This window comes from Sminthopsis crassicaudata, chromosome 3, assembly GCF_048593235.1.
Source record: "Sminthopsis crassicaudata isolate SCR6 chromosome 3, ASM4859323v1, whole genome shotgun sequence".
Lineage (NCBI taxonomy): Eukaryota > Metazoa > Chordata > Mammalia > Dasyuromorphia > Dasyuridae > Sminthopsis > Sminthopsis crassicaudata.
This window is the reverse complement of record NC_133619.1, coordinates 117,697,460-117,711,339: the sequence shown is the minus strand read 5'-3', so window position 1 is coordinate 117,711,339 and position 13,880 is coordinate 117,697,460. Positions and strand designations below refer to the sequence as shown.

The window sequence follows — 13,880 nt, the reverse complement described above, 5'->3', positions numbered from 1 at the left end:
ACAAAAGTAGTTCAAAAGAGCTACACACAGTAGAAAAAAAATTGCTCAGAAATTCTTATTGCCCAAATGATGAAGCAGCTCTGTGGGGCAGCCCCGCGGACTAGTCAATAAACAGTATAGATGGATAATGAGTTAAAGAAGGCAACTTTGACTTACTGCATTTTGGAATCATGATTGCAGTAGCCAATAAACACTTATTTATTAAATGTCTATGATGTGCCTGACACAATGCTAAGTGTTGTGGATACAAATATATAAAAAGATGTTCCCTGCCCTTAAGCATCCAATTTCAAAAAGGAAGACAATACATCAAAGAAAGTGGGAGAGGGTGCCAGATGAAGAGTCATGGTAGTAAAGTAGGGACATCTCAAAGTAGTTACACCTCAGTGAGGATGAGGATTGTTGAGCTGTTTCTTTAAATGGAGGTTTCAGAATTTGTGGCTCCACCTTTAAGGCAAAGGGGCAGAGGGTAGTGGTGAGATTTGAGTACCAAAGCTGATTGAATCTTCAAAAATGGTGAAGTTTTTCCAATGATGAATTTCTGGGGGTACATTGGAGTAGTCAGGGAAGTCAACACAGTACAACCAGATAGGAAATAAGGAATGATGTTTTCATTGATTTTAAGCTACTTACTGCAGAAGCTTAACTTTGTAATTTAGATATTCTGCCAGGGGATGCTAGATGGCCATGAATCATGGAACCTGTAATGTCTGAAAAATTCTTGTTGCTAACTACCAAAAAATCATGGAAAGGTTTCAGTGCACCTAACCAGGTTGTAGAATGTTACTGACATTATCTTAACCTTGAAGAAAAGACATTTGACTTATATTAAGAACTGAATAAATTCTTTTTCATCCATTTATTTATGAAAGCATCAAAGAGATTGAAAATGAATCTTTTCACCTCTAAATGGAATCATGTATTTAGAGCTATAACAAAACTTAGAGATCATGTAAGTCCCACCTTCCTCATTTTGTAAATTTGGAGAGAGGAGGTAGACATGAGCAGTGTCAAGCCAGAGGTTTTAAAAGGAGATTAAAGTCTTTAGTAGGGTAAGTATATTCTTCTTGGCATATTAAGGGAAATCATAGCCAATAATTTCTCCAGGAGTGAAGATATAAAGGAGTTATAGTGTATTGGGAATACTGGCAATGCTGAACTATGAATCTTTCAAAGTAACAAAGTAATGTTCCAGCCCTGGTTCATATTAAATTTAATTAAAATTATGGAATCTTTGAGCTAGGAGGTGAGGAAACTGAGGTTCAGAGAGCTTCCCAAGGTGATGTATTATACTAGAAAGTACTTAATAGCAGAACCAGCATTAGACCCTGTTAAGCCTAATTCAATTTCTATTATTTTCTCTTTTTGTGTTTTATTGATGTGTTTTAAAATATATCAGAATAATTTCTACATTATCACCATATTCTCCCTTTTCTCCAGGCTACTTTAATGATTAACCTTCTCTTAAAGAAAGGAAAACAATTTAGATCCAACATGATGAAGGTACATGACTTTGAATGCAGTATTCTGTCCCTCAATGCTCCCATCTTGCCAAGTAAAGAGGGAGGTTTCTGTAAATTGTCTGTTTCAATTGCACCAAACTTTGCTTCATTTTATATTGTTTAATTATTGTTATATTATTTTCATGGCTCTACTGGCTGCAGTTTGTATCAGTTCATATGTCTTCCCATTTTTCTTGAAATTTCTCTCATTCATTGTTAACATTCCATTATATTTATATCCCATGATTTGCTCCGTGCTTTCTCTGTGACCTCACATTGGTTTATTTATGTATTAATTACAATATTGCAATCTTGTACTTTGGGAGAACAGACATGGGAATTGCTCAATGATTGATCAGCGTGGTCTGTATATCAAAAGGTCTGGAGTTCTATATTGGAAATAATATTAATCATTTTGGAGACTTTAAAGTGAAAAGCATTAGAATTAGAGGCAGCAGGTAGCAATGGGGGAAGAATACTGAATTTATAGTTGGGACGTGACTTTGGTTCTTATTGGCTGTTTGTGATCCCTATGTAAGTCACTTAAATACTCTGACATTAACTTTATTTATCAAACAAGAATCATAGAATCAGCTAGCTGGACCTTGAAAGTCATCTAATCAAATCTACTTATTTTACTGGTAAAGAAACTGAGATGTGGAGAGCTACAGTGATTTGGCCAAGATGATACACTTAGAAAGTGACAGAGATGATAATGCTTGGACTATGTACTTAACAGGATTGTTATGAAGAAGCTCTACATGAATTAAGAGTCTGTGTAGATAATATATAATATTTTAGACAAATATTGGATAATTAAGCTTGTATTATTCTCCATCAGCAACTAAATGAAATAGATGTGAAATAGATGACATGAAATTTGATACTGTTCTTCCATGTCTACAAGATAGAATTCCAATTGTGATAATGTTAAAAAAAAATCCAGAAATTGTAAATACTCATTTGTCACCACATCCTTTTGAAGACCCTTATTTTAAAACTACACTGAGTAAATGACATCAATGAAATAAATATCCTTCCACTCATACCTCATAATCTTGTTTCTTTGCTTAACTACCCCAACAGCATAATTGTAGTGAAAAACAAGTGTTAAAACAACCGAAGCTGTACAATAATTAAGAATAGAATATGATGTATGATACATATTCAAATCTAAACAATGTGTCATATTTTTAAAGAAGAAAGCTATATATTTGTGCCATAAAACAATTGCAAATAGGCTTCAAATTTCAAAGATAAATCTAAGATCTGATTAGAGTTCAAAGAATTGAAACTCATGGCTATTATTTTTTAAATGTAGAAATAATTGGTAAATTTCCAGGTTTGTTCTAAAGCTATCATTTGTAAGAAAACTTGGATAAATAGCAAATTTAAAAAAAGAAAAGAAAACAAGATTCTTATCATATGCTAATAACACTTTAGGGACTTCCTTTTTTATTGGGTTCTTTATCATGGAAATGCATTGTTCTCTACTTAGAACTTTCTCTAGAGAATTTTGAAAGAAACTTAAATAAACTAGTTATTTTATTTGGATTATAGTGAATTATGTAATTTGTGAATTATGGAATGTATGTGAATATAGTGGAGTGAATTATATAATTTGAAATACAATGCTATTTGAGGGAAAATCCTTGGGTTTCAGATCTCAGACCTGTTTCCCAAAACAAACAATTTATTCCTTAAGGTATTTGCAATACATTTAATTAAAATTTTTTCTAATTCCTTTGAGATTTAGTTTTCTTTGGTATTTCCAAGTTGATATGTGTTTATTTTAACAAAGAAAATTTAAAAACTGGGCATACAAATTGGGATAAGGCATTAAATTCAGAAGGTTTTTTTTTTTTTTTCCCCTCTAAAATTTTTGATTTGAGCCTAAAAAAAAAAAAAAAAAAAAAAAAAAAAAGCTTGGAGAAAGGCTTGAGGACAAGTGATTGAAATAAAACCAGCCACTTAAGTAAAAATCCTTAAGAACTAATATAATGAGGTTATTTGAAAAAATAGGACATCTTACATAGGGTCAATCCCCAAAGAAGTTCTGTCAGTTTAGTTTCCTATTCTAATGAAGAAAATATTAAATGTTCACTTTTACTGACACCACTCAAAGACATATTCCCTCCCCTGTTGTTGGGGAACTTTCCTTTGAAGATACTGTAGTCCTTGGATCTGTTCAACTCAACTGAATTAATACTTGTACTCACTCAGCTAACGGTTGTCTATTGCCAATATTGGGTTTCTTGTTATAGATTTTAATTACTTTTTATTTTTTGACTGTCTTTTTAGTGTAGTACATAGGATTCAAATGCACAGTTAACATTGATTATAATTTAAGTGAATTAAAAGATTCAAACTGTAGAATTGAACTAAGTTAAAAACATACTAAATAAATAGTTAGCTTAGTAGAGGTATTAAATATGAAATAGTCTCTGCCAGGTGCTATCTAGCCCTCACCCACTTTTCATCACTCCTACTTAGTCTCTCTAGATTTCTGTATCTCTTCACCAGCTACCTTGCCAACGCTCTACCACCTCACCATTCATTTTCGAGCTCTTCTTATTGTTGTTGTTTCTTATTAGAACATAATCTCCTGGAAGGGAGAGACTCTTCTTTGCATTTAGATATACTCTTAAGTCCAATCATTGGTCTATTTCCATAGTCCTTTAGTGACAATGGCTCAAACTAGAGGTTGCCTTCTATCCCCAGTATTTTATTCCCTTTATCAAATTCTCTCTCTTAGATACACAATACACAGGTCTATATTAAATATGTCAACTTTGTAAGTTCCTTATTTTCCTAATTTTTTTAGTTGTTGTCTAGGAGTTTGATGGCAGGTCTCTTTGGGTCTTTCATTTCTATGTCTGTAAAATGAAGGTAACATTTGAGATTTCTTCCAGCTTTGAAATTGTATCTTTTTGGGAGAAGTGAATAGTTTACAAAAAGTATACTTGCCTCTGTTGGGGAATAATAGAGTACTGGGAAGAAAAGTTGAAGTCACATTGTTGTTTGGGTAAAGAGTTTCATCTTTTGATAAGTATTTAGAAAATTTTTGAAAATGATAGTGTTAAGATTTTAGGAATAAAAGATGGGTTTGATTAGGACAAAGAATGAATGGAGATGGGAAGACTAGAGCAGAATAATAATTTAGGCAAGATAAATAATAATTGATATTGAGTGCTTTGTGGTTTGCAAAATATCTTATATGTATCATCTTATTTGATTCCTCATAGTAGTTCTATGATGTAGAAATTATTAGAATGGATTTTCCAGTTTTATAGATGAGAACAAGAGGCTCAAAAAATTAAATGACTCAAAGACAGTAAGTGCCTGAGGCAGGATTCAGATCCACAATTTCCTGATTTCATGTTCAGGGCTCTAGCCATTTCTCTTGAGGTCACAAAGTAGACTACTGATAGTGGGACTGGAAAGGAGGACATAGCCATGATAAGAAAAACATGTAAGGAGACATACTCTGTAGGACTTATTGCCTCATATCTTGAGAAGGGAAAAGGATGCGGTAAAGGTGACTGCAAAGTTTTGAATTTTGTTGAACAGGAGAATTGTGAGATGGGTTGAAAGAACTTAGAAAGTTAGGAGGAGGTACTTTCACTTGGGAGTTGGGGGGCAGTGATGACTTCAGTTTTTGGTGTGTTGAATTTGAAGAGTTAGCCAGGAAAATACAGATGGAAATGCCTAGCAAGTGATGAGACAATGGAGCTGGGGAGAGAAATTGGGCACAGATAATAAAAACTGCTGGACTGGATTGTATTCCAGAGAGAAAAGTCCAAGGGTGAATGAAACCTTTGGAGATTCATATCTTCAAATTCTGATTACAAATTTAACATGAGAGGGAGAGAAAACAACATAAAAAAGAAGCATGTTTGTATATATTTTTTCCTCCTCCCTGTAAAAAAGGTCTAAGGGGAAAAATTGAGTTATATACTGTGCCCTTTATGTTAGCAGTCAGTAGAAGCAAATCCATTTTCTATGAATCGCCTTGAAATTAAACACCAATGTGATCATCAAAAGCTTCTTAACTTTTCTTATTGCAGAAGAATACTAGAAAAGAAACATCTGTAAACCATAAGCAATTTCAAAATGAGAAACCAAGCCAGAAAGGTCAGAAAAATAATGTTATTAGCTTCATAATTATCCACTTAGGAGCTATAATACTCTATTGATAACATCACCAAGTAATTAAGTGGCCATCATAAGTAGTAGCACTCTAATTCACTTCTTTCCTTGTCTTCATACACCCCAACAGTACATTTCTGATGGATTGCTTTTAACTCAGAACTTTACTGAGCTTATTGGAGAAAGAAACTAAGTAAATGAAAGCTATCTGTATTTTTATGTAATTGGACTGTTCTCCTTCATAGATATAAAAGTATAAAAGCATAGGAAACAGTAGATAATTTGCCAATTGAATTAGATCATGGACACAATTCTCTATTAGGCTGACTTTATTACAAAAGTATACCCAAATAGAATTATGTAATTAAAATACAAACACCCTGAAAAGGAAGGATTCTAATGTTGAGGAAGGTATAGCTCTAACCAAATTGGAAAGGAAGGATCTTTCAGTCTATTTAGACTTCTCTGTCAACACACATTACTTCTAAAATAAAGTAGAAGTCCCTTTATCTAGTTTTTAAAGCACTTTACGACCTAGTCTCAGCTTATCTTCTGGTCCTCCTTGTACATTACTATCTCTTCCAAAGTCTGCTCTCCAAACACATCAACTCTGTTTCTCACCATGACCATTCTTATTTCTCTTTTTTTGCAGTCTCTCTTGGTCTAGCATAATCTCCCTTTCCTTATTTCTGCCTCATACCATCCTGGCTTCATAATATAGTTCAAGTCCCATCTTCTGCAAAAAACTTTTCCAGATTTCTCCAATTGGTGATATCCTCTCTCCTTAAAATACCATTTCATTTAAATACTTCATATTTATTTTATTCCAGTAAATATTCATATTTGTTTTCTCCCAGTGAGTGTATATATATGTATTTGACTCTTTTTTTCTATCTCTTTATATATGTATATATACTTCTCATCTCAGAATAATTTTCAATCACTATTTCCTTTCTTGTACTTGTATACTCAGTGGTTAATAGTGTCTCCCACATAGTAGGTACTTTTTTTTAAATTTTATTTTTTGTTTGAAGTTTTCTCTCCATCTTACTCCCCTCCACTATTAAACAGAAAAATAAGGAAAATAAAGATATTGTAACAAATATGCATAATCAAAATGAATTTCCACTTATCGAGTTCCATTTTTTTTCTGTCAGGATGAGAGTCATATTCATAATTATCGATCATTTGGGATGATATTTGGTCATTGAATTGTTCAAAGAGAGCTTAAGTTTATCAAAATTGCTTGTCTTTTAAATGTTATCGCATTGATCGTTTGACTGATTTTACCCTGCTTCCATATAGTCTTTCTATATTTCTTGCAATGCATTTGCATCATTTGTTATAGCACAGTATTATTCCATTGCATTCATATACCACATTTTATTTAGCTCTTCCCCATTTGATGGACACTATTTCCAACTTTGTCATTACAAAAAGAAACACTACAAATATTTTTTCTATGTTGAGTCCTTATCCTTTTTCTTTGATCCCATTATGGTATTTAAGTCTAGCTAGGGGTGATATCTTATAATTTAGTGTGGTGGTATAACAATTTCAGTGTGACTTTTGGGGCCTAGTTCCAAATTATCACCATAGCTACTCCAACTCACAGCTCCTTCAAAATGCATCAAAATACCTGTTTTGCCCCACTGTCTTCCAACATTTTTCCTTTTTTGTTTTCCAACTTTGCCAATCTGGAACTTTAGAGTTGCTTTAACTTCTATTTATTAGATTTATTAGTGATTTAGAGTATTATTTCATGTGGCTGTTGATGGCTTGGATGTTAAGCATTTAATAAATCCATGTTGATTTGTTGGTTAATAACATTCCATATCATGTCTTTGTATTTTAGACTTTCACCCATATCTAAAAAGTCTCAGTTTTCATCTAGATCTTGTAGCTTCTTTCAAAGAATGACTCCATTGTTAATTCCTATACAAGGATTTTCTGAATCCTTCCAGTTCTCTTTGAAATTATTTTGTATGTATATGAGGCTTTTCCCTATCCCAGATTCTACATGTTTCTTTTTTAAAAAGGAATTCCCTTTTCCCATAAACTTTCATCTCTTAATATTAAACCCCAGCATAATAATAGACTTAGAATAACATTGCTTTTGATGGGGGTATAATTTATTAACAATAATAGATAATGCTAAGATAAATATTTCAGCCGATTATCAACTATGAGAAAAGTCATAGCTAAAATGAATTCTGACCATCCACTTGAAGCACTGATTCCTCCACAGAAACCAGAACTTCAGCCCAACAATTCCGTGCTCTCAGGATGGGCAATCAAAATCTCTTAGGAATTCTCCCCAGGATATCTTCTTCACAGCATGTCTTCCCCACAGGATGTCTTCTCAAGACTTCTTATAGGATGACAGTTAACTCCCTCAGTCTCAGTCTCTTTCAGAGAACGAAAGTTTCCTAGCTTCAATCTCTTTGAATAGCCCTCCTAGAATGATGGTTAATGTCTCTCCAGATCAGAGTCAAACTGTTTTCCCCAAGATTCTATTCCTTTTTCCTTAAAGTTATAGTAACAAACTGTCAGTGTGGTGGGAAGGAGGCATTTAAGCTGGGGTTATGTATATATACATACCTACTTAGATATATGTGTATGAATAACTGAACTAATTCTACTTGTAAATGTCCTTAGATGACAGGCTCTAGGGAAGCCTGGAGCTTTATTATTGTGTAAATACTATATAAAGCTGTCAGGAAAAAAAGAACCCTGCATCACTATTTGTGGAGAATAAAATATTAAATAAAAAAAAATACATGTTTAACAATACTGCAAGAAAGAGCCAGCTGTTCTTTTCATGCATTGGAAAATTAAGGATCATTGATATATTTTTTTGACCCAGTGATATCCCCAAATTATGTTGTCTAACTCAACACCTTATACCTAAACATTTTGTCCTGGACCTAATTACTTTAGTAAATGTTTACTTCTCCCTATAGCCTCTTGAAAAATATAGTCATATATAGCTATCTCTTAACTTTTGATTCCTGATTTCTAATGCTGATAACTCAGGGCAAACATATGTCCACATTTATCATGATGTGCAAGAAAAATCAGATCAAAGAGGAGGGGGGAATGAGAAAGAAAAAACAAACTTATCAAAAAAGGTGAAAATACTATGCTTTGATCCACATTCAGTCTCCATAGTTCTCTCTGGATACAGATGGTTCTTTCCATTTATTGGAATTATCTTGAATTACCTCATTGTTGAAAAAAGCCATAGTTGATGGTCATACAATCTTGCTGCTGGGTACAATATTAGCATCAGTTTCTTTCCAGACTTTTCTGAAACCAGATTAGTCATCATTCTTAAAGAACAGTAATATTTCATTACTTTCATATACATAACTTATTCAGCCATTTCCCAATTGATAAGCATTTATACTTAATGTCCAATTTCTTGGCACTATGAAAAGAACTGTTACATTTTTGTACATGTGGATCCTTTTTCCTCTTTGATGATCTCTTTGGGATATAGGCCCAATAGAAACACTGCTGGATCAAAGGGTATGCACAGTTTAACAGCCCTTTGGGCAGAATTCCAAATTACTCTCCAGATTGGTTGGATCAGTGCACAACTCCACCAATAGTGTGCTACTGTCCCAGCTTTCCCTTCTCCTCTACAACATTTATCTTTATCTTTTCCTGTCATCTTAGCCAGTCTGAGAGGTGTGAAGTGGTATCTCAAGAGATGTCTTAATTTGCCTTTCTCTACTCAATAGTAATTTAGAGCACTTTTTCATATGACTAGAAATAAGTTCTTCGTCTGAAAATTGTCAAGACAATGATTCTTTATAGTGAAAAGCATTCTGTTTTGAAATTCATATTATTCTTTTTTCATGTGTTCTTAATGTAAAACATTTTCATATTAATATGTTATATAACAGTATTGCTATTATTGTGTAATATTTGTTTCTATTTTCTCCTGGTTCTATTCACTTTACTCTGCATCAGTTTATGTGAATCTTTCCAGTTTTTTCTGAAATCATTCTGCTGGTCATTTCTTATAGGACAATAATACTGCATTAGAATCCTAGCACAGCTTGTTTAGCTGTTTCCCAAATAATGGCATCCCTTTGATTTCCAATTCTTAGCCACCACAAAAAGAGCTAGTCTTAATATTTTTGTACTGATTGGTTCTTTTCCTTTTTTTTTTTTCCTTTTGGGTGTTTTTTAGGATATTAACCTAGCAGTGATTATTGAGATCAAAAGGTATGCACAGTTTGATAGCCTATTCTGGGGGGCATAGTTCCAAATTGTTCTCCAGAATGGTTGGGTCAGTTTTCAATTCCACTAGCAGTACATCAGTGTCCTAGCCTTCCCATATCTCCTCCAACATCTAATCCTTTCCTTTTGAAAATTTTGGTCATATTAGCCACTCTGATAGATGTGAGGTGGCACCTTAGAGTTAGTGTTAGTTGGCATTTCACTGATAGTGATTTAGAATATTTTTCCATATGGCTATAATAAATAGCTTTAATTTCTTTATCTGACAACTGCCTGTTCATATTCTTTGACCATTTATCAACTGGGGAATGATTTATATTCTATAAATTTAACTCAGTTCTCTATAAGAAAAGAGACCTTTATCAGTGATACTTGTTGCAAAAAGTTTCCCCCATTTTTGTGTTTACTTTATTATTTTAGTTGCATTGGTTTTGTTTAAGCAAAAACCTTTTACTTTTATATAATCAGAATTATATTTTACATTTTAGATTGCTCTCTTTTTCTTTTGTCCTAAATTCTTCAATTATCCATAAATCTGATAGAAAAACTATTCCATTATCTCTTAATTCATTATATCACCCTTTATACGTAAATTATATATCCATTCTGACCTTATCTTGGTATACTGGTCTATTCCTAGTTTCTATTGTACTGTTTTCCAGATTTCCCAGAAGTTTTTGTCAAGTAAATTTGTTCCAAAAGCTTGGATCATTGGGTTTATCATATGCTAAATTATTACGGTCATTTACTGTAGTCTAATTTGTAGTTAATCTATTCCATTGATCCACCACTCTGTTTCTTAGCCAGTATCAGATTGTTTTGATAATTTGCTGCTTTATAAAATAGTACAGTTAGACTGTTACAGTTAGATTACCTTCTTTCTCATATTTTTTCATTGATTTTCTTGATGTCCTTGTGATTTTTGTTCTTTGAAATGAATTTTGTGTTTATTTTTTTTTAGCTCCATAAAATATTTTTTGATAGTTCAGTCTGGTACTGACCATAGAGATTAATTTAGATAAAATTGTCATTTTATATTGACTTGGCCTACCTATGAACAATTAACATTTCCTTAATTGTTTAGATCTGACTTTATTTGTGTGAAAAGTATTTTTATAAAAGTTGTGTTCATATAGTTCCTGTCATATAGATCATATAAATTGTATTGTCCTGTAGACTCCCAAGTATTTTATGGTGCATAGAATTATTTTAAATGGAATCTTTCTGAAATCTATTGCTACCAGATTTTATTGATTATATAGATAAATGTTGATGATTTATGTGGATTTATTTTATATCCTGTAACTTTGCTAAACTTGTTAACAATTTCTAGTAGTTTAAAGTTGATTTTCTAGGATTTTCTAGGTATATCATCTGCAAAGAGTAATAGTTTTGTTTCTTTATTGCCTGTTGTAATTCCTTCAATTTCTTTTTAGTATCATAGGAGTGATAATGGGCATTTTTGCCCATTTTTATTTTAGTTAATCCCTCTTACAGATAATGCTTGCTGATGGTTTTACATAAATAATTGTCATTTTAAGGATATGGGAAATGTACCATTGTTTATGGTACATTTAAGCAAGATAAAGTTTTTTTTTTTTTTTTTTTTTTTTAATCTCTTTTCATTATTAGATCTATTTTTGCTTATCTTTTGTCTGAGATGTCATGATTGCTATCCCTGTTTTCCTTAACTTCAGCTGAAGCATAATAGATTCTGCTCCAGCCCTTACCTACATCATGTGTGTGTATCTCTGTTTCAGTTGTATTTCATGTAAACAACATATTATAGGAATTTGGGTTTTGACCCATTCTACTATCTATTTCCATTTTGGGGGTGAGTTCATCTCATTCATAGTTACAATAACTAATTATGTATTTTCCACCATGTTTTTCACTTATTTATCCCCTTGTCTCTTTTAACCCTCATCCTTTTTCTTCTCATAAGTATTTTACTTAAGATCACCAATTTCCCCAATCTATTTTTCCCTTTTAATCTGTCCTATTTTACTTCTGTATAGGGTAAGACAGATTTCTAAGTCCAACTGATTATCTATGTTATTTCTTTTTTGAGCCAATTTGGATGAAAATGAAGTTTAAGCTTTGCCTGCCACTATTTTAACTCCCCCCGCCCCCCACCAACTTTCCTCTTTATTGTAATAGTTCTTTCATGCCTCTTTTATGTGGGATAATTTATCCTATTCTATCTCCCTATTCCTTTTCTTCCAGTATAATTTTCTTTCTTATCTCTTTATTTTGTGTTTATATCCATACCAAATATATATTCTTTAAATATATATAATACACACACACACACACACACACACACACACACACACACACACAAGCAATTCTAATTGCTTTTATAAGATAAAGTTTGTTAACAGTTACAAATATTATCCTGCTATATAGAAACAGAAAGAATTTAACCTTGTTGAATTTATATTTTTTCTTTCTTGTTTCTTTTTTATCTTTTTATGTATCTCTTGAGGATTATATTTGGAGGTCAAATTCTTTATTCGACTCTTGTATTTTAAGTAGAATCTTTGAAATTCCTTTGTTTCCTTAAATATCCACTTTTTTTCTGTGAAAGATTATATTCAGTTTTGCTGGGTAGGGGATTCTTGGTAGTAATCCTAACTCCTCGACCATCCAGTATATCATACTCCAAGCAACATTGGAGTTCACAAATCCTGTTGTATCCTGACTATAACTCCACAATATTTGAATTGTTTTCTTTTGATTACTTGCAATACTTTCTCCTTGATCTGTAAGCTCTTGAATTTGGCTATAATGCTCCTTGGAGTTTTCATTTTAGAATCTCTTTCAGGCAGTGATTGATAGTTTCTTTACTTTTTTTTTTTTTTTTTTTTTTTTGTCCTCTGATTCTTTCATATCAGGCCAATTTTCTTTTAATAATTTCTTGAAAGATGTTCAGATTTTTTTCTTTTCTGATCTTTCTTTTGTTTTTTAGGTAGTCCAGTAATTCTTATATTCTCTCTCCTGCATCTATTTTCTAGGTCAGTTATTTTTCCAGTGAGAAATTTTACATTTTCTTCATTTTTCTTACTTTTTTTACTTTGTTTTATTGTATCTAGATGTCTCATAGAGTCATTAGTTTCTGCTTGTTCAATTCTAATTTGTAAGGATTTTTTTTCAGTGAGTTTTTGTACTTCCTTTTCCATTTGGCCAATTCCATTTTTTAGGGAATTATTTTCCTCAGCACATTTTGCATATCTTTAGATAAAATTATCATTTTATATTGACTTGATCTATCTATGAGCAATTAATATTTTCCAATTGTTTAGATCTGATTTTATTTATGTAAAGTCTTTTTATAAAAGTTGTGTTCATATAGTTCCTATCATATAGATCCTATAGATTGGATTGTTATGTAGACTCCCAAGTACTTTATAATATTTTATATTTTAACCATGTTGTTGACTTTTTTCATGACTTTCTTGCATTACTCATTTATTTTTCTGTTTTTTTCTACTTCTCTAGTTTGCTCTTAAAAATCCTTTAAAAAGGGGGCAGCTAAGTGGTGCCATGGATAGAGCATCAGTCCTTAAGTCAGAAGAACCGGAGTTCAAATCTGGTCTCAGACAATTAACACTTTCTAGCTGTCTGATCCCCGGCAAGTCACTTAACCCCAATTGCCTCAGGGAAAAAAAAATCCCTTAAAAATTTTTATTCTAGGAATTCTTTTTAGGCCCTAGACCAAATTACAATTTTCTTTGAGGCTTCACATGTTTCCATTTTGACACTATTGGCCTCTTCTAAGTTTATGCTTGATCTTCCCTATCATCGTAGTAACTTTGTGCAGTCAAGCTTTTTTTTTTTTCCTCATTTTTCTGCTTTGGTGCTTTTAATGTGAGAGTTATACTCTGGTTCTCCCTTGTCCCTAGCTTTTTGTGCTGGGTTTATGGGCGTGCCTTCTGGCTTTCACTGGGCTTCTGGTCTTAGCTGTATGCTTTAGAG

The 13,880-nt window shown here is 32.4% G+C and overlaps 1 protein-coding gene across 11 annotated transcripts in view; it reads left to right on the top strand.

Moving 5' to 3' along the window:
- The window catches only part of KLF12 (KLF transcription factor 12), a 536,656-nt gene that overhangs the window by 25,555 nt on the left and 497,221 nt on the right, over positions 1 to 13,880 (top strand). The gene's annotated exons all lie outside the window — the stretch shown is intronic.